The 20,534-nt window shown below is 43.0% G+C and overlaps 1 protein-coding gene across 8 annotated transcripts in view; it reads left to right on the forward strand.

The window, feature by feature from the left end:
- The window catches only part of fam222ba (family with sequence similarity 222 member Ba), a 76,526-nt gene that overhangs the window by 32,645 nt on the left and 23,347 nt on the right, over positions 1–20,534 (forward strand). For 3 of the 8 annotated variants that reach the window (XM_024010823.1, XM_070449392.1, XM_024010819.2), the window contains exon 2: positions 7,243–7,333. The exons of 2 other annotated variants lie outside the window; for them this stretch is intronic. The gene's annotated coding sequence lies outside the window, so the exon portion shown is untranslated. The remainder of the gene's footprint in view (positions 1–7,242; positions 7,334–20,534) is intronic. 3 more of the 8 variants (XM_070449393.1, XM_024010822.2, XM_024010820.2) reach the window with 1 other exon arrangement.

Raw genomic sequence — 20,534 nt, forward strand, 5'->3', positions numbered from 1 at the left:
GGGTGAAATGCACTGCACTAGTTTTAATACCAATATAGAGCACGTGTCAAACTCATTCCACGGAGGGCCGTGTGTCTGTGGGTTTTCGCTTCACCCTTGTACTTGATTGATGAATTAAGGTCACTAATTAGTAAGGAACTCCCCTCGCCTGGTTGTCTAGGTAAGTGGTTCCCATACTTTTTAAAAATGTTTTTAAAGGAACTTAGTCCGGCTTTTAACTTACTCTTGAAAGTTGTAATGGTAGATTGCACAAGGTACAATTTRGAAATTGGGTAGTGCATCATCAGTTTCTCTTGTCATGTTAGTTATTGCATACCTTATTGCATACCTGCATAGCTATTTCTAACTTGTCAAAAATGTACAGATCACTTAGCCCATGTCAGCTGTTTTTTAGCCCATAGATATTGTAATTTTTTTTGTCACATATAGAATTGCAAGAAAATTTAGCTTTAAAACTGCTCCATTTTCTTTGCACTCCATGAGAAAATGGGTAGAATTGCAGGAATTAAGCTTTAAACCTGCAAAATTCTCTCCACCAATAAGAGGGGTGTGAACAGTTTGTGTCATGAACAGTGCTTGTGCCCATAGAAATAGACGGGGCGTGCGAGCTTGCGCAGGTGGGGTGCGGGATGTTCCCCAATGCTGGAATAGGGGCCCCAGGTGGAAAAAGAACCCCTGGTCTAGGTCTTAATTGAAAAGAAGAAAAAACTCGGCCCTCCATGGAATGAGTTTGACATCCKTGCTATAGAGGTAGTAAACAAGGGTGCTGCTCAGTGCTCAGCTCAAACCAGTTTAGCGTATGTTGTTTATGTCTCCTCAAGTCCCATGTTTTTGTCCTCTTCAGCTGGCTGCATTTCCTGGAGTGTGTGTACAGTGCAGGGCTGATGATGGTGTTTCTGCAGGAGGGAGTTTGGCTGGCTGTAATCACAGTTCATAGGTGGTCAGTGTTGATGTAGTCCACTAGGTTAGGCATTATGACATGAATACCAGAGAATCCAGCCAGGGAAATCACCCAGGGAACTACGGCAGTCAATATTCAATTTATTCTGAATCGAGTCACGGCAAGCAATCYGATGTGTTCAAGTAGTGTCATTTCCATATTAGAAAGTGTTTTAGGTCATACGCTTTCTTTTCCCAGGAGTTGGGCATAAAAATGCATTATGTGATGTGCAGTCTCAATCTGCCACGCTATTTTAGTCTTTTACTGGAGTTGTTTTGCTTGTGAGAAGGTTAGGTTAGGCTGCATTTTCCTCACTAACCACCACACCTATGAGCCACCTTTTTTGTAGCATGAATTATCTTTACAGATAGGACTATAAAGAGTGCTGTTTTAACCTCCTAGCTTGGTCCTACATCCTTTGAAAAGGGCTTTTGCTTCCTGTTTTAGCAGCACAATGCCACCTGTATAMGGTTAAAATGGGGTCAGTGCTCTTGTAAGAGAGTCTCTTGTCAGTGACCTCCTTTATTGTGAGGATTTGGTTGCAATGGAGCTGTTGAGTGACACAGAACATGGGAAGAAAACAGGGAAGAAAAGCAGCAGCCTCGTTTTGTTTGGACTCCCTTTGTCTGAAATCTTTCAGTGATCAATGATTGGCGGATCTCTTGCCATTTCCCTCCTTTGCCTCCTTTGTCTGCAGTTGTCGAGCTCTGGAGTGAATTATGAAATTGTCCATTACGTCCGGCTAGTGTGTGTGTGTAGCCTACATGTATTCCTATTAAAGGGGTGGGGGGGAGTTTACAAAGGATGTATTGAATTGAAGCAAGAATGTTAACTTTTATCATGTAGTTGTGTAGCGGCTGCTGCACATCCTTTTTGTATTACTCACATTGCGAAAAATGGCCCCAGAACAGAAGTACTTTCACTTCATTCAGCTGCAGATTGCCGTGGATTGAGATGGAGGCTTGCTGGAATTTGAAAGGCTGGAGCCACATTTTTAAAGTGCTTGTGCAAGCCTGACTGAGTGTATAGTGTGCTCAGTTTGTGTGTGTGTGTGCTCAGTCAAAGGGAATCACCCGTCTTCCTGTATTTGACAATCCAGGGTTTTGTTGCACGGGTTGGCCAGGCAGTCGTGTCAGCTTTCTGTAATGAATCGTAAATTGCCCCCCTGCTCTCACTCCATCAGGGACCAGGGGCCTGGCCCTCATTTATCAAGGTGCGTGCTCACTAAAAATACTCTAAACATTGTGTGCTCCAGTTTTCCCGCAAAGGTTAGTATTTATCCATTTTGAACTTTACTAGAAGGTGTGTATCTCCACCAAATCTCAAACTTTGCCTGCACAAAACTTCTAGTAGGTTGGTCAACTGTATTGCAAGCAAATAGGCTTATTCTTACTTTGAGGGAAATGGTAGGTGTTTGATGCACAGGAATTATAACAATGGTAAGCTAATAAAATCATCAAAACGTAGGCCTAATGATAAAACGGATGCATTTGCCATTGGTAAGGGAATCGCACAGTAGCATGTCGTCTAATGTATGTTTAACTTTTCTAATAAAGGCTTAAATCATATTGAAGGAAATGTCCTTTTCTGACATAACTGCTTTTAAATTATTACCGCTACACAACAAATAGTAGGCTACCATTTTTATCAATCGCTCATTCAATAGCAAAGCATGCTCCAAAGTAAATAGACCGGTAGGTAGCCTTGACAGTATGGATAAGCTACAGTAGCCTATTGCTGTGTGTATTAGGAGCATGACATAGCCTATATAAAGGCAAGAGATGGATGCACAATCATGTGTTGATAAACAAAATATTGGACAATTAGTCTTTTGCATTGACGTGTGGGCTGTAGCATTTACTTTTCAATTGTTTGAAAGGACAACCAATCTTGCAGAATGCGCAGCCAAAGTTTGGCACTCGCTGGGCAGCATGCATTTTTTGTTTGGAAAATTCACTGCAACATTCTGCCCACACCTCAACAGAAATTTGTGATCAAATTTGCCATTGTGCTCTCTTTTAGGAACAGTCTTGTCCCAGTTCCAACATCTCCAAATCGTACAGCAAATGAGGGTGTTCTGTTACCAATAAAAGGTGATTTGAGGGTGTTTTCCAGCGGGATTGTAGCACTCGTTCACGACCACACAAATATAATAAGGCTCRGATTTATCAATGAAAACATGCATATATGTTGCGTGCAACAGTTTGATACATCCCAAAAATTTAATCTCCACATACGCCAGAATTTAGTAAGACATTTACGCACGGTTGATAAATGAGGCCCCAGGTGCCGCTAGGGTCTAGCTATTTGTGGGTGGGTTCAATTACAGGCTCAAAATGGCCAGAAACAAAGACCTTCCTTCTGAAACTCGTCAGTCTATTCTTGTTCTGAGAAATGAAGGCTATTCCATGCGAGAAATTGCCAAGAAACTGAAGGTCTCGTACAACGCTCTGTAATACTCCCTTCACAGAACAGCYCAAACTGGCTCTAAGCAGAATAGAAGAGGAGTGGGAGGCCCCGGTGCACAACTGAGCAAGAGGACAAGTATATTAGAGTATCTAGTTTGAGAAACAGACGCCTCAGAAGTCCTCAACTGGCAGCTTCATTAAATAGTACCCGCAAAACACCAGTCTAAATGTCAACAGTGAAGAGGCGACTCCGGGATGCTGGCCTTGTAGGCAGAGTTGCAAAGTAAAAGACATATCTTAGACTGACATATATAAAAATAAAAGATTAAGATGGGCAAAATAAGACACTGGACAGAGGAAGATTGGAAAAAAGTGTTAAGGACAGACAAATCTAAGTATGAGGTGTTCGGATCACAAAGAAGAATATTGGTGAGACGCAGAAAAAATTAAGAGGCCAGAGGAGTGCTTGACGCCATCTGTCAAGCATGGTGGAGGCAATGTGATGGTCTGGGGGTGCTTTTAATCCACTACGCCGTCATGGATTAAAATCCTGCAGTGCACGCAAGGTCCTCCTGCTCAAGCCAGTGCATGTCCAGGCCCGTCTGAAGTTTGCCAATGACCATCTGGATGATCCAGAGGAGGGAAGGGGAAAGGTCATGTGGTCTGATGAGACAAAAATAGAGCTTTTTGGTCTAAACTCCACTGGCCGTGTTTGGAGGAAGAAGAAGGATGAGTACAACCCCAAGAACACCATCCCAACCGTGAAGCATGGAGGTAACATCATTCTTTGGGGATGCTTTTCTGCAAAGGGGACAGGACGACTGCACCGTATTGAGGGGAGGATGGATGGGGCCATGTATCGCGAGATCTTGGCCAAAAACCTCCTTCCCTCAGTAAGAGCATTGAAGATGGGTCGTGGCTGGGTCTTCCAGCATGACAACGACCCGAAACACACAGCCAGGGCAACTAAGGAGTGAAGCATAAGAAGCATCTCAAGGTCCTGGAGTGGCCTAGCCAGTCTCCAGACCTGAACCAATAGAAAATCTTTGGAGGGAGCTGAAAGTCCGTATTGCCCAGCGACAGCCCGAAACCTGAAGGTCTGTATGGGCCAAAATCCCTGCTGCAGTGTGTTGCAAACCTGGTCAAGAACTACAGGAAACATGATCTCTGTAATTGCAAACAAAGGTTTCTGTACCAAATATTAATTCTGCTTTTCTGATGTATCAAATACTTATGTCATGCAATAAAATGCAAATGAATTACTTAAAAATCATACAATGTGATTTTCTGGATCTTTGTTTTAGATTCCGTCTCTCACAGTTGAAGTGTACCTATGATAAAAATTACAGACTTCTACACGCTTTCTAAGGAGGAAAACCTGCAAAATCGGCAGTGTATCCAATACTTGTTCTCCTCACTGTATGTGTGTGTATATATACACATACATACAGTTGAGGTTTACATACACTTAGGTTGGAGTCATTAACTTGTTTTTCAACCACTACACAAAATTTTTGTTAACAAATAGTTTTGGCAAGTCGTTAGGACATCTACTTTGTGCATGACACAAGTAATTTTTACAACAATTGTTTACAGACAGATTATTCACTTATAATTCACTGTATCACAATTCCAGTGGGTCAAGTTTACATACACCAAGTTGACTGTGCCTTTAAACAGCTTGGAAAATTTCAGAAAATGATGTCATGGTTTTAGAAGCTTCCGATAGGCTAATTGACATCAGTTGAGTCAATTGGAGGTGTGGCTGTATTTCAAGGTCTACCTTCAAACTCAGTGCCTCTTGGCTGATTTCCCCATTATGTCAAGCAAAGTCCTCAGAAAATAAATTGTAGACCTCCACAAATCTGGTTCATCCTTGGAGCAATTTCCAAATGCCTGAAGGTACCAGGTCATCTGTACAACGAATAGTATGCGAAATATAAACACCATGGGACCGCGCAGCCGTCATACCGCTCAGGAAGGAGATGCGTTCTGTCTCCTAGAGGTGAACGTACTTTGGTGCGAAAAGTGCAATACAATCCCAGAACAACAAAAGGACCTTGTGAAGATGCGGAGGAAACAGGTACAAAAGTATCTATCCACAGTAAAACGAGTCCTATATCGACATAACCTGAAAGGCTGCTCAGCAAGGAAGAAGCCACTGCTCCAAATCCGCCATTAAAAAAAGCCTGACTACGGTTTGCAACTGCAAATGGGGACAAAGATCGTACTTTTTTGTAGAAATGTCCTGTGGTCTGATGGAACAAAAATAGAACTGTTTGGCCATAATGACCATCGTTATGTTTGGAGGAAAAAGGGGATGCTTGCAAGCCGAAGAACACCATCTCAACCGTGAAACACGGGGGTGGCAGCATCATGTGGTTGGGGTGCTTTGCTGCAGGAGGGCCTGGTGCACTTCACAAAATAGATCATCATGAGGCAGGAAAATATGTGGAATATTTGAAGCAACATCAAGACATCAGTCAGGAAGTTAAAGCTTGGTCGCAAATGGGTCTTCCTAATGAACATTGACACCCAAGCATATTTCCATAGTTGTGGCAAAATGGCTTAAGGACAACAAAGTCAAGTGGCCATTAACAAGCCCTAACCTCAATCTATAGACATTTGTGGGCAGAACTGAAAAAGCGTGTGCGAGCAAGGCGGCCTACAAACCTGACTCAGTTACACCAGTTGCAAACCATAGTCTGGATTTTTTATTGCGGTTTTGGAGCAGTGGCTTCTTCCTTGCTGAGCGGCCTTTCAGGTTATTGTCATATAGGACTCGTATTTACTGTGGATATAGATACTTTTGTACCTGTTTCCTCCAGCATCTTCACAAGGTCCTTTGCTGTTGTTCTGGGATTGATTTGCACTTTTCGCACCAAAGTACGTTCACCTCTAGGAAACAGAACGCGTCTCCTTCCTGAGCGGTATGACGGCTGCGCGGTCCCATGGTGTTTATACTTGAGTACTATTGTTTGTACAGATGAACGTGGTACCTTCAGGTGTTTGGAAATTGCTCCCAAGGATGAACCAGACTTGTGGAGGTCTACCATTTTTTTCCTGAGGTCTTGGCTGATTTCTTTTGATTTCCCCATGTCAAGCAAAGAGGCACTGAGTTTGAAGGTAGGCCTTGAAATACATCCACAGGTCCACCTCCAATTGACTCATGATGTCAATTAGCCTATCAGAAGCTTCTAAAGCCATGACATAATTTTCTGGAATTTTCCAAGCTGTTTAAAGGCACAGTCAACTTAGTGTGTGTAAACTTCTGACCCACTGGAATTGTGATACAGTGAAATAATCTGTCTTTAAACAATTGTTTGGAAAAATTACTTGTGTCATGCACAAAGTAGATATCCTAACCGACTTGCCAAAACTAAAGTTTGTTAACAAGAAATCTCTCGCTCTCGTAAGACATGATATAGGCCCAGTCCTCAGGCAGATAAAAAGATGTGAAATGATTTGTTAGGCCTACCGTCAAAAATACCAGACAATCTCTTGTAACAGTTTATTTTCACAATGTGCAGTTTATGGATCACTTTTTCTCCTGAATGTTTTATTTTGTCTTTTGTTAGGCCTACTTTTTGTAAAGTATTGTTAGTCCCATTCCACTATCTCTTTTTTTCCTTTTGTATAGAGCGAGGAATTGGGCCTGACAGGCTCCTGTCCTATAGGGAGATCTCGATTTTGCCAACCCACACCACTGACGCCATCATTAGGGTTTTGATCAACAGCAGTGCGAACACGGGGGGAAAAGACAGTCATTTTCCTGATCTAATTACTGTGAGGAGGCAGTTTAGCATAGCTTCCTGTAATGTCTGATTTTACCTCTTGTCAGGGGCTATTTAAGGAAGCTGGGTTAATCTTTCTGGAAATCTTCTTTCCACTCAGGGAGGAGTGCCTGCCTTAAATTCCGTACTACTCCCATGAAGCTGACAGGAACCATCATACCACTGTGGTATGTATGAGCTAATACACGAAGGTACTGCTGACTTTCTATTGCTACTGTCTGTTGCTCTTCTTTGAACGAATGACCTGAATGACCCCCATGTACATATTACCTCGACTAGCCTATACCCCTGCACATTAACTCGGTGCCAGTACCCTCTGTATATAGCCTCATTATTCRTATTTTGTTGCTTTTTTATTTAGTAAKTATTCACTAACTGCATTGTTGGTTAAGGGCCTATAAGTAAGCATTTCACTGTAAGTTTTACACCTGTTGTATTTGGCACGTGACAATTACATTTTGATTTGATTGCTAGTGACAGCTGGTTTTGAAAGAACAACAAACCTGTCCTTTTGGCTTCTTTAATTCCCCCGAATGGACTGTTTTACAGTGCTCGCTCTCTCTCGAACACACACACACACACTTTGTATCACCATATCACCACCCACATACTGCTGCACTATGAACTAATAGATTATATGCACAATTTGAGTTTTGGGGTTAATCAAACGTAGTTAAAAATTGTGTGAAGTGCTGAACCCATTCAACAGCCTGGGTCAGGCTTTTAGGGCAAAGGGCCATGCTTCCTAAGAGAATCCCACACACCCAGAACAACAAGCTTTTTAATACCAGCAGCAGCAGCACTCCACTCACCTCTCTTCTTGTTAGATGAGGCACGCACAGTTAGATGGATGGATTAGCAAATGAATTGCAGACCCCTCTAAAGACCCCCTCAAACTCATTTGTCATTCAGTCTCATTCCCTGCATCTGTAATTCGCACGCTTTGAGTTTGAGTCGCTGCATGTTTTTTCGAACAACTTCTAACTTATCAAATGCCATCTTTTATTACGGTCAAATACAATCTCATACCTCGACCTACACATTTTATACGTTGTTTTTGTATGTGGAGTGTATTTAATTGTGCAGTTTCCCTATCACCATTGTTTTTTCCTCCCTTCCCCATTATTCAGTGCTCTAGCTGAACGAACATACAAGCTGGGCCTTATCAGTGGCACTCCATATGGAAGTCAAGTCTGTTGCTAAGGCCAGCAGGCTGTGTTAAGCCACCCTGCACCCTGCCTGACTCCTCACTAAATCACCTGTGTCACTGCCTGCTGCCTGCCTCTCCCATGTGACAGAGAGGGAGCAGAACAGGGTATAACAGCTCAGCCATCCACACCCTGCCCTGAGGATTCCTTTACCCAGTACCACCCATCTCTCTCTCTTTCTCTGTCTCTGCAGTGTGTGGGGGGCTGATGGGTCTGCTCTTTAGAGACCCAAATTATCCCTGACTAGCAGACCCCCTGAAGGTGCAGAGGAAGTGCAGCTATGTCATGGCAGCTGGAATTGTGATGGGATGGTTAGCGCAAGTCATGTCTCTCATTTCTGCTAAATAGTTCACATGAAATAACCACTTGTGCACATCAACAGCAGATTTACTTTAAATAGGCCTAGTACACACTGTCCTGTAGGCCTATATAAGCCGTGTTGATATGATGTMGTTGGTGTAGTGTTGATGTGATATTGAGGTGGTGTTCAGTTCATGTCAACTTTGATAAAGGTAAWTTGTCCTCTGAGCTGCCCTGGTTGGGTCTGGGCTATTCTAGCCAAGCCATAACTGAGGGATTAATTTATCATTAGGCTGCTCCATCCAAAGTCCCCTCCATCAGCTCAAGTCGGCTATCTCAGCCTGACTGTTGCCTCCGGGCCTTATTGCAGGAGAAAGAGGGTCAATGGCGAAGAATGTGCTGTCGGGTGCATTAATGTTGCGTTCAATTGCATAAACCTTTGAGCGGGCCTCATCAGTCTTTAACCATTGGACAGCTAGGGGACAGATGGCTTTGTGAGTTAGGTAGTTTGAGAAGGCATGATGCAAGAGTGTGTGTGTTGCTCATTTTAACCATAACTGGTGTACTCCTAGTTCTTTCGGGAATAATATCTCAATAAATATGAATACTTTTGTGACAATCGGGTATTTGCAATGCAGACCATGCTTCCTCCTCTCCCAGTGAGTGGCAAGGGCAGAGAGGTGCTGACTGTCTTTGGGAGACAGACAGACTGGTATGCTTTGGCTATGACAGACAGACGGATGTAGTGAATAAATAGACTGTGTGGTATGCTTTGGACAGACAGATGGATGGGCAGTGCGGTGTGCTTTGGCTGCTGCTCTGTGAGCCTGGGAGGGCCAGATGTTCCCATGCAGACACACGGGTGAGATGTTCGCCATGCAGGATAAGGGCCGGGAGCTGGCGCACTCCGCAGTGGGGGCACACACACACATACGCGCAAAKACACAAAGGACATGAAGGGATACCGAATGTCTGCCACTCTCTTCCCCTGGCAACACACCTTTAMACACCCTGGCCCACAGAGAAGGATCTCTTTTATCCCAGACAGGCCCTGTGTTGATGTCAACATTGCCATTGAGCTGACCTTACCTGCTGCTGTACATGGGCAGAAAATATAATTGTTTGGGCTTTCGGGTTGTATCGACCAGGAAATCCAGCACATGGAGGGAAAAGGGGCCTGGCATACAGGGAGGGCAGGGCAGGCTTAGTCTCTCACCACATTTTGGTGTGCATCTCTGACTGTGTGTGTGTCTGTGTGTATTTAGGCTATATGTATAAGAGATCAGGATAGTTTAATGGCGCTGTGGATAAATGTTCCAAGCCAGACTGAGTGCGGCGGTGCTCTGCGGCTGGTTGTGTAACACAGCCTGTCTGCATGCTGGTTTGTGTGTGTTAAGCCCTTTTAGGATTATTTAATGGCCTTAGCTCTCCCACAGCTCAGACTACTGGAGCTGCAGTGAGCCTCCTCCTAAATCAAGCCGCCTTACACCCTGGTGCTGCTGCTGACCTACGCCGAAGTCTCCTCTCACGAGTGTGTCTGTCCTCAGTGAGGAACAGCTGCATTGATTTGGATCTGTTTGCTGAGCACTCAGAGGAGAAATGATAGCCGTTGAAACACCTGGAGAGGGAGAGGGGGGTGTCGGGAACCACTGTCCCACATGTGTACACACACAACCCAACCTCTGATTCCTATGTGAGGACAGCCTGGGATCCCAATCAGCAGCACTTTAAAAAGCTTTCCTCTTTCTCCCTTTAATCGCAGGCTCAATTTGTCACCGGCGTGTCCAATTTCTTATAAGCGCTTGAATGTGAGCGAGCGAGGCAGAGGAAGAGCAGCACAAAATGGATGCACCTGCTCATAAATGAAATCAAGCCACTCCATCTTCATTTCCCTATGCTGCTACGCTAGCCTGCCTGGAACAATGCTGTTGCGCATTAGCTCGGCTCTGTCCACACACAAACTCAGGCTGGGTCTGAAATGGCACCCTATTCCCTATATAGTGCACTACATTTGACCAGGGCCCATTGGGGCCTATAGAGTGCACAATATAGGGAATAGGATGCCATTTCTACAGACACAGTCAAGGCCATTTGAGACTAAACCAAAATGGAGAGGGTGGAGTGCGCAGTCATGTGTTTGGGCTGCTGACAGGCATTAAACTGTTTTTCACTAGTTTGACCAGTCAGATAACACACAACACTGGCATCTGTCCCGCTCTCCTCTCTTTGCCTGCCTGCTTGTGCAGTATGTACTCAATCACACACATTTTGAAGCACACGTCCACATTTTGAATCACGCTACACAGTACGCACACTTTTTACGTCACATTTTGACTCACTCATACAGTATCTCACACGCACACATTTTGAAGCACTCATACACACATTTTTGCTGGGAATGTTACCTTGGGCATACCTGTAATTCCATACATAAGTGGCTGTGTGGTAGGTTTCTCTGATGTAGGCCCACACCACAGCTATTTGACACATTAGTGCTTCTGAAACCCTAGTGTCCCTTCGGGGGACATCACAGCTTCCTGCTGCTTTACAACCCACATGATTCTCACATTTAGCCAACCCTGCACACTCCCTCTCTCTCTCTCTCTCTCTCTCTCTCTCTCTCTCTCTCTCTCTCTCCTGTAGTATTGGTCGATAAATGTATAAGGTTGCAAAAATCCCAGGTTTTCGAAAAATCCCAGTTTTAAGATTCATGGAATCGGGAGGGATTAAGCAGGAAATCTGTGAATCCTCCAACCAGGATTTCTGGAAAATTGCAACCATACTCCTGTGGTCCGGCTTGTACATGTGCAAGGTGCAATCTACAGATAGAGAGATACTACATCTGCAGTTGTGCTTTTGGTCATTTCCATGTAAAAGGATCAATGAGCACCAACATGTGAAGTTCATAGGAGCATGTTAAATTGGGTGTGAAATGAAAGCTGAGCCTATATTTCTGAGAAATTAAGGCATATATGTTTTTCAACCTTTTTCTGTCATTTAAAAATGTGGAATAAGCCAAGGCTTTGATTTCTGGTCAAACAGGTAGAAGAGGGGTCTTAGAAAACATCTACCAGAAAAGGTCTTAAAAGGTATTAGAAATGCATCAAAACACAATGATGTTGAGGTAAAGACACCTGCCAACTAATATCAACACTTATATTTAGTTTGGGAGAAATTGAAGAAACACTGCTTTGTGCCTTGAAATTCCGTTACCAAAAACACCTCTAAGATATTTTCTCATTTCTCTCCCTCATGAGAATAATGAAAGTTCACAGAAGTAACACGTTAAGATAGGCCTATCGATTAATTKGTGTTTTTACTGATACCAAATCAGTAACGGAATTTCTACAATTTGGATTGGCTACAATGGGAAATCATAGTAGTCACAAACCACAGTTGGGTTCACAAATTTGGACAGCACAGTACTAGGGATGGGCACGGTTATTCTAGTATCCGAACGGACGTTAGTATTCGATTTACTTGGGAGAGTATTCATTTTTTAATAGACCATTACATTCAACATTTTATTAAAACAACAGTTTTATGAGTTTGTATGTGCCCCTTTTTTTTTTTTAACTATGTTGTTGTCGGTCAATCAAAGCAACGCTACAGTCGGTCTCCATGTGTAGGAAGTGAAGTGGTATTTTTCTAATCAATGCAAAATGGAATAAAAATTGCAGAATTTAAGTTGGCTAAATGAAGAGTAGGCTACAATGATCAATCTACGGAAGGCGAGGGGCAATTTCATAAATATTGATGCATCCTAATATAGAAGCCATTGGGTGATTCGGTTGAGACTTGAGTGCATGACTTCACTCTGAGCCCTTGACAAAACACAAAACATGGCGGACAATTTCTCTCGCTTCGGATATGAAACCAGTAGTAACCACCAAATTCAATAACATTTAAATATGAATCTGACATTCCCACGCCACAATAACATTGTCTCCGAGGACGACTTGCTAGCTAGCTAAAGTATTTGATTCATATCAGCCGTTTTCTTATTGAACAGCTCAGCTAGCTAGTGAAATGCTCATTTGCAATGCTAGCTAGCTACCGTTAGCTAGACTCGGGAGCTCATGGGGACATACTGTAGGCTTCAGGAGCCAGCCAGCTGGTTAGATATGATTGCACCATAATGCAACAACTGGCTACTAGTTTGTTTTCAGACAAATATTTTCAACTCGTCAACCTAGTTTATCCACTGGCCACCGCTTTTAGGAGGATAGCTAATTACTGAAATCTAGCTGGCTAGATCACTGGCCAGGCAGTAGCCACTAACTAATCGTGGACGCATGACCTATTCTTTGATACATTTGGATTAACTTGATCATGTCAAGCAACACAGACCATTTGTGGAATGGAAAAATAACAATTAGTGGGCTCGTTTTTGTGAGTGATCGGACAGTGAAATAGATTGGTAGCTAGCTGGTGATGCTTTTATTTATTATTTGGTGATCAAGCTTAAGCTGGGTTTCCCAAACGGCATGAGCTAGCTAAACAGATGACTCTGTAGAGCATCTGTGTGACAGCCCCTGTTGGATGATATGTCGAGACTCATGAATATTCATGAAATTGCCCCACTTTCCTTCGGAAAGACATTTCGCAACAGGTAGGCTCTTGTTTCATATGGAGTTGTTGTAGACATTGGATGTAGAGCGCAGCAAAATAGCCTCAATTAGCCTTGCTAGCTAGCTCCTTTACAACAATTTGATTCAGTCAAGAGAGGCACTACCAGGTAGACAAAAGTGTTTTTTTAATAAATAAAAAAAATGTATTACCCCTTTTTCTCCCCAATTTCGTGGTATACAATAGTTACTATTGTCTCATCGCTGCAACTCCCGTACGGACTCGGGAGAGGCGAAGGTCGAGAGCCGAGCGTCATCCTAAACACAACCCAACCAAGCCGCACTGCTTCTTGACACAATGCCCACTTAACCCAGAAGCCAGCTGCACCAATGTGTCGGAGGAAACACTGTCCACTTGGCGACTGTGTCAGCGTGCACTGCGTCCGGACCGCCACAGGAGTCGCTAGTGCGTGATGGGACAAGGACATCCCTGCCAGCCAAACCCTCCCCTAACCTGGACGACGCTGGGCCAATTGTGCGCCGCCCCATGGGTCTCCCGGCCGTGGCTGTCTGTGACAGGACCTGGACTCGAACCCAGAATCTCTAGTGGCACAGCTAGCACTGCCTTAGATCACTGCACCACTCAGGAGGCCTGTGATAGACAAACTTGTTGCTGCCATAGTTATCTAACTAGCGTGAGTCGGTTTGGCTACTTTCTCTCTCTCTCCCCTCCATTCCATGCCACGTACATAGACTGTCACACACACCGGCCCCTGCTCCTCTCTGACTGTCACACACACCGGCCTCTGCTCCTCTCTCATAGACTGTCACACGCACCGGTCCCTGCTCCTCTCTTGCCCCTTACCAACCCTCCTGCTGAAACAAGTAGTGTGCGAGCAAGTCTCCATTGAAGTAAAAAATATACAGTGCCTTGTGGAAAAAGTTAATGGGTCTGAATACTTTCCCATTTTGTTACGTTACAGCCTTATTCTAAAATMGATTTAAAAAGAATACTAATCCTCAGCAATCTTCACATAATAACAAAGCGAAAACAGGTGTTTAGAAATTTGTGCAAATTTCTTAAAACCATATCTTATTTACATAAGTATTCAGACCCTTTGCTATTAGACTCGAAATTGAGCTCAGGTGCATCCTGTTTCAATTCATCATCCTTGACATGTTTCTACAACTTGATTGGAGTCCACCTGAGGTAAATTTCAATTGATTGGACATGATTTGGAAAGGCACACAAGTCTATATAAGGTCCCACAGTTGACAGTGCATGTCAGAACAAAAACCAAGCCATGAGGTCGAAGGAATTGTCCGTAAAGCTCAGAGACAGGATTGTGTCGAGGCACAGATCTGGAAAAGGGTACCGAAACATTTCTGCAGCAATGGTCCCCAAGAACACAGTGGCCTCCATTCTTCAATGGAAGAAGTTTGGAACCACCAAGGTTCTTCCTAGAGCTGGCCGCCCGGCCAAACTGAGGAATCGGGGGAGAAGGGCCTTGGTCAGGGAGGTGACCAATAACCCGATGGTTACTCTGACAGAGCTCTAGTGTTCCTCTGTGGAGATGGTATAACCTTCCAGAAGGACAACCATCTCTGCAGCGCTCCACAAATCAGGCCTTTACGGTAGAGTGGCCAGACGGAATCCAAAAAAAAGGCACATGAAAGCCCGCTTGGAGTTTTGAAAAAGGCACCTAAAAGACTGACTATGAGAACAAAATTCTCTGGTCTGATGAAACCAAGATTGAACTCTTTGGCCTGAATGCCAAGTGTTACGTCTGGATGAAACCTGGCACCATCCCTACGATGAAGCATCGTGGTGACAGCATGCTGTGGTGTTTTCAGCGGCAGGGACTGGGAGATTAGTCAGGATCAAGGCAAAGATGAACGGAGCAAAGTACAGAGATATCCTTGATGAAAACCTGCTCCAGAGCTRTACTGTTCTGTACTTTGATGTCAAAACTTATGAAACACATGTCTATGATTGGTTCAGATTTGACCAACCAAACGTTGTATTGTTGGGGCAGAGCTCATTAAAATAATAGCCAGTGTGTAGAATCATACCCCAATATACAAAAAAGCATATTGCATATTTGTAACTTTTGTGTACCTATTTGGGAAACATCACCATGAAGACATTCATATCCATAATTATGCATTTCTTTGTAGTACAGATCAGGGACCCATGATGAAATTCAGTTATCGGGTCTAAATCCACTTCACTTACTGTAGTTTTTTTCAACGTCAATGTGTCATGTCGTAGCTGACACCCCATTATTTCTGCAGACATCATTGAATCTTAAATTGGACCAGATATGAGTTTTTGGAAAATGTGGACACAAAAAACCAGGGAGATTTTACAGAAATTCTGTTACTGAACTTTGCATCTGCACAATTCTGCCAGGAAATGTGTTTTTGTAAAATGTTCAGTGTAAATTATTATAAGTAGTCCTGTGCATGGACTTGTATGGTTTGTTAAACTTTGAAATCATTGGTTTTTGTTTAGCATACATTATTTTTCAGCGCAATTCCGTTATCGTGGAATTGCCCTTTTACAAACACTACATAGCTTGGTGTCAGACATCTCCACGTGACTGCATTGTTGTCTCCTTTGATAAAGAGTAAAACTCTTAGATTACATTGATGTGGGATTTAGAAAAGACAAAAGGAACAATGTTGCTCTTGTATGAAGACGATAAGGCCTATCTCAGGGCTATAGTGTGGTTAGCCGACCCCTGAGGCTATACTGCAGAGTAGGGTCTCTCCTCTCATGTGGCGTGCAAMTCGCTCTCCCTCACAGGTATCAGTCATCCGCCATGTACCAATCTGTGTTTGAACAGATGCAGGCCAGGGCTGCTCCAAACCTAACTGTCAAGTGTCACTCTTAATTGCGAAGCAGGAAGAGTAATGGATCCTTGCCACGGCTTGGTTCCTTGCTACGGCTGTTTTTATAGGTGTTTGCTAGGTGTTTTTAGCACTAGGTGTATTTAGAGTGTGACAATCAAATGTAGGACTTTTAAATTGTGTGTTTAAAAACCTACAGCTCTGAAGTGCTGCCCAGAGATCTCAATATGGTTTTTAATGCATGTCAGCCATTGGGGATTCTCTCCCTCTCTGTGGTTGGTTTTTAGACTATCACATCTCTGAAAGCAGTTGGTTTTTCCCTCACTGAGGCATGTCCTCTCCAGTCCTCTGTCTGCACTGTGAATGGATGTAGAGTGGAAAGATAGATAAGTAAATAAGTAGCCCCACACTCACACTCCTGTCTCGCACTTTCCACATTAAGGAGTCAAGTGGGTGAGTGGTAATTAGTGGGTGTGTGTTGTAATGACTGGCCTCAGGATGAGATCAGGTCAGGACGCCTCCAGTTCATATCTCCCGACTCATACACTCACTCACTCACTCACTCTACCAGTCCTAGGAGCCCTGTGTCTAATATGGCACGCTATTCCCTACGTATGTAGGTTTGACCAGGCCATAAGAGATAGGATCCCATTTCAGACGCACCCCCAGTTTCCTCCCTCAGCTAGAGGCTGCGGAGCCAATCAGTACTTTGTTGGCTAACTGGCTGGGCAGGCCCAGAGGCTCTCATTCAGGCTAAAAGCATCCTCATGCTTCCCATCCGAAACAGTTTGGAACCATTCGTGCATATTTTGTGATGTTTTTGGTCTTCGGCTGTTCGTGCGCACACTTTTTTCTCGAGGCTAGCCAAAGTCTACACCCATTTGTTGGTGATTGGTCAACAGTAGGGATTCTTCAATGAAATGTTTGTCATTCAATGAGAGACAAATAGTTTTTATACAAATGTTTTCACATAAATACTGCACCTAGAATCTTAGATGTACATTTGTGCGACTAAGATCTGCAAAAACGTCAAAATGAATGACAGATTTCTTGAGTTATTCTGACTACGATGGGCAAACCATTATATTGCTGMTTTTTTTCTAGTTTTTCAAGCGAAGGTRTTAAGGCAGGGTTTTCGTTCCTGGGGCCCCACCTTGGTGCACATTTTGGTTTTTGCCCTAGCACTGCACAGCTGAGTCAAAGAACCAACTCATCATCAAGCTTTGATTATTTGATTCAGCTGTGTAGTGCTAGGGCAAAAACCAAGTGAGGGCCCAGGACCGAGTTTGGGAAACCCTGTTTTATTATTCTGTTTTTATTGTAATGTATACAGGGCTCTCTTGTAAAATAAATGTTTTAACTCAATGTGACTCCCTATTTAAATAAAGGTTAAATAAAAATAAACACTCGTTCGTTCGCCTAGCCGAGCAACACTTTTTAAAATGAGCCACTGATGGTTAATGACCGACAGAACACAACAGATTAGGGATGAGGCCAATGGGGTGATAAGTGATCACTGTAGCCGCTAGCCAGTAAGCACAAACTATTCAGCAATGAAAATGTTCTAAAACATAATGCAACCATACCATATTGCTCTCTTGAATAATGTAACAATTTACACGCATTTTTTGCAGACAAAGGGTTTGTTTTCTCGTCTGTAGGCTACACTCATTACATTTTATCTTCAAGACAAAAGCACAGAGTTACTATAACAGAATGTCTTCATCAAGTAACGTTGGCCTATCAAATGTATTTTTAACCCTCTCTCACCAATATAAAAGTAAAGTAGACCTACCTTAGAACATTACAACAAACCAGGCTTCATTTGTATCGATATCATGAAAATCATGTGGTAAAAGCAAATTGCGACTGGAAACATGGGTATAAATGAATTCACCGTGACGAGCCTAGAAGTTCAGCATCCCGGGGTCGCCTCTTCACTGTTGACGTTGAGACTGGTGTTTTGTGGGTACTATTTAATGAAGCTACCATTTGAGGACTTGTGAGGGGTCTGTTTCTCAAACTAGACACTAATGTACTTGTGCTCTTGCTCAGTTGTGCACCGGGGCCTCCCACTCCTCTTTCTATTCTGGTTAGAGACAGCTTGCGCTGTTCTGTGAAGGGAGTAGTACACAGCGTTGTACYAGATCTTCAGTTTCTTGGCAATTTCTCYCATGGAATAGCCTTCATTTCTCAGAACAAGAATTGACTGATGAGTTTCAGAAGAAAGTACTTTGCTTCTGGCCATTTTGAGCCTGTAATCGAACCCACAAATGCTGATGCTCCAGATACTCAACTAGTCTAAAGAAGGCCAGTTTTATTGCTTCTTTAATCAGTACAACCGTTTTCAGCTGTGCGCAGCTAATATAATTGCAAAAGGGTTTTCTAATGATCAATTAGCCTTTTAAAATGACCAACTTGGATTAGCTAACACAACGTGCCATTGGAACACAGGAGTGACGGTTGTTGATAATGGGCCTCTGTACGCCTATGTAGATATTCCATTAAAAATCTGCTGTTTCCAGCTACAATAGTACTTTACAACATTAACAATGTCTACACTGTATTTCTGATCAATTTGATGTTATTTTAATGGACAAAAAAAATAGTTTTCTTTCAAAAACAAGGACATTTCTAAGTGACCCCAAACTTTTGAACGTGTGTGGGTGGGTGGGTGGTCGGTGGCAAAAAAAGTATGTGAACCCTCTGGAAATACCTGGATTTCTGCATTAATTGGTCATAAAATTTGATCTGATTATCATCTAGGTCACAACAATAGACAAAACTGTCTGCTTAAACTAATAACACACACACAATTCTAAGTTTTCATGTCTCTATTGAACACACTGTGTAAACATTCACAGTGCAGGGTGGGAAAAGTATGTGAACCCTTGGATTTAATAACTGGTTGACCCTCCTTTGGCAGCGATAACCTCAATGAAACATTTTCTGTAGTTGCGGATCAGACCTGCACAACGGTCAGGAGGAATTTTTTACCATTCTTCTTTACATAACTGTTTCAGTTCAGCAATATTCTTGGGATGTCAGGGGTGAACTGCTCTCTTGAGGTCATGCCACAGCATTTCAATCGTGTTGAGGTCAGGACTCGGACTGGGCCATTCCAGAAGGCGAATTTTCTTCTGTTGAAGCCATTCTGTTATTGATTTACTTTTGTGTTTTAGGTCGTTGTCCTGTTGCATCACCCAATTTCTATTGAGCTTCAATTGGCGGACAGATAGGCTAACATTCTCCTGCAAAATGTCTTGATAAACTTGAATTCAGTTTTTACGTCGATGATAGCAAGCTGTCAAGTCCCTGAGGCAGCAAAGCAGCCCCAAACAATGATGCTCCCTCCACCATACTTTACAGTTGGGATGAGGTTTTGATGTTGGTGTGCTGTGCCTTTTTTCTCCACAGTGTTGTGTGTTCCTTCCAAACCACTCAACTGTAGTTTCATCTGTCCACAGAATATTTTGCCAGTAGCACTGTGGAACGAACATCCAGGTGCACTTTTGGAAACTTCAGACATGCAGAAATGTTTTTTTGGACAGCAGTGGCTTCTTCCGTGGTGTCCTCCCATGAACACCATTCTTGTTTAGTGTTTTACGTATCGTAGACTCGTCAACAGAGATGTTAGCATGTTCCACAGATTTCTATAAGTCTTTAGCTGACACTCTAGGATTCTTCTTAACCTCATTGAGCATTCTGCGCTGTGCTCTTGCAGTCGGCCACTCCTAGGGAGAGTAGCAACAGTGCTGAACTTTCCATTCATAGACAATTTGTCTTACCGTGGACTGATGAACATCAAGGCTTTTAGAGATCCTTTTGTGACCCTTTCCAGCTTTATGCTAGTCAACATTTCTTAATCTTAGGTCTTCTGAGATCTCTTTTGTTCAAGGCATGGTTGACATTAGGCAATGCTTCTTGTGAATAGCAAACTCAAATTTTGTGTTTTTTTTTTTTTATTGGGTAAGGCATCTTCAATATTGTCTCATTGATTGGACTCCAGGTTAGCTGACTCCAATTAGCTTTTGCAGAAGTCATTAGCCTAGGGGTTCACATACTTTTTCCAACCTACACTGTGAATGTTTAAATGATGTATTCAATATAGACAAGAAAAATACAATCTGTGTTATTAGTTTAAGCACACTGTGTGTCTATTGTTGTGACCTAGATGAAGATCAGATCAAATTGAATTACCAATTTATGCAGAAATCCATGTAACTCCAAGGGGTTCACATACTCTTTCTTGCCAATGTGTGTATATATATATATATCTCTCTCTCTCTCATATATATATATATATATATATAGTTATTGTCCATTCGCAGTTTTCTGTTTTAAAGCGTTTCTAATGTTTTCATCCTCCCTAGGGCCAGAAGTTTTTACAGGATTTCTTTTTAACCATATGGCCTGAGCGCCAGGAAAACAAACCCCCACCACCACCACACTAGGACCTGTGG

The sequence above is a fragment of the Salvelinus sp. IW2-2015 genome, linkage group LG20 (genome assembly GCF_002910315.2).
Source record: "Salvelinus sp. IW2-2015 linkage group LG20, ASM291031v2, whole genome shotgun sequence".
NCBI classification, from domain to species: domain Eukaryota; kingdom Metazoa; phylum Chordata; class Actinopteri; order Salmoniformes; family Salmonidae; genus Salvelinus; species Salvelinus sp. IW2-2015.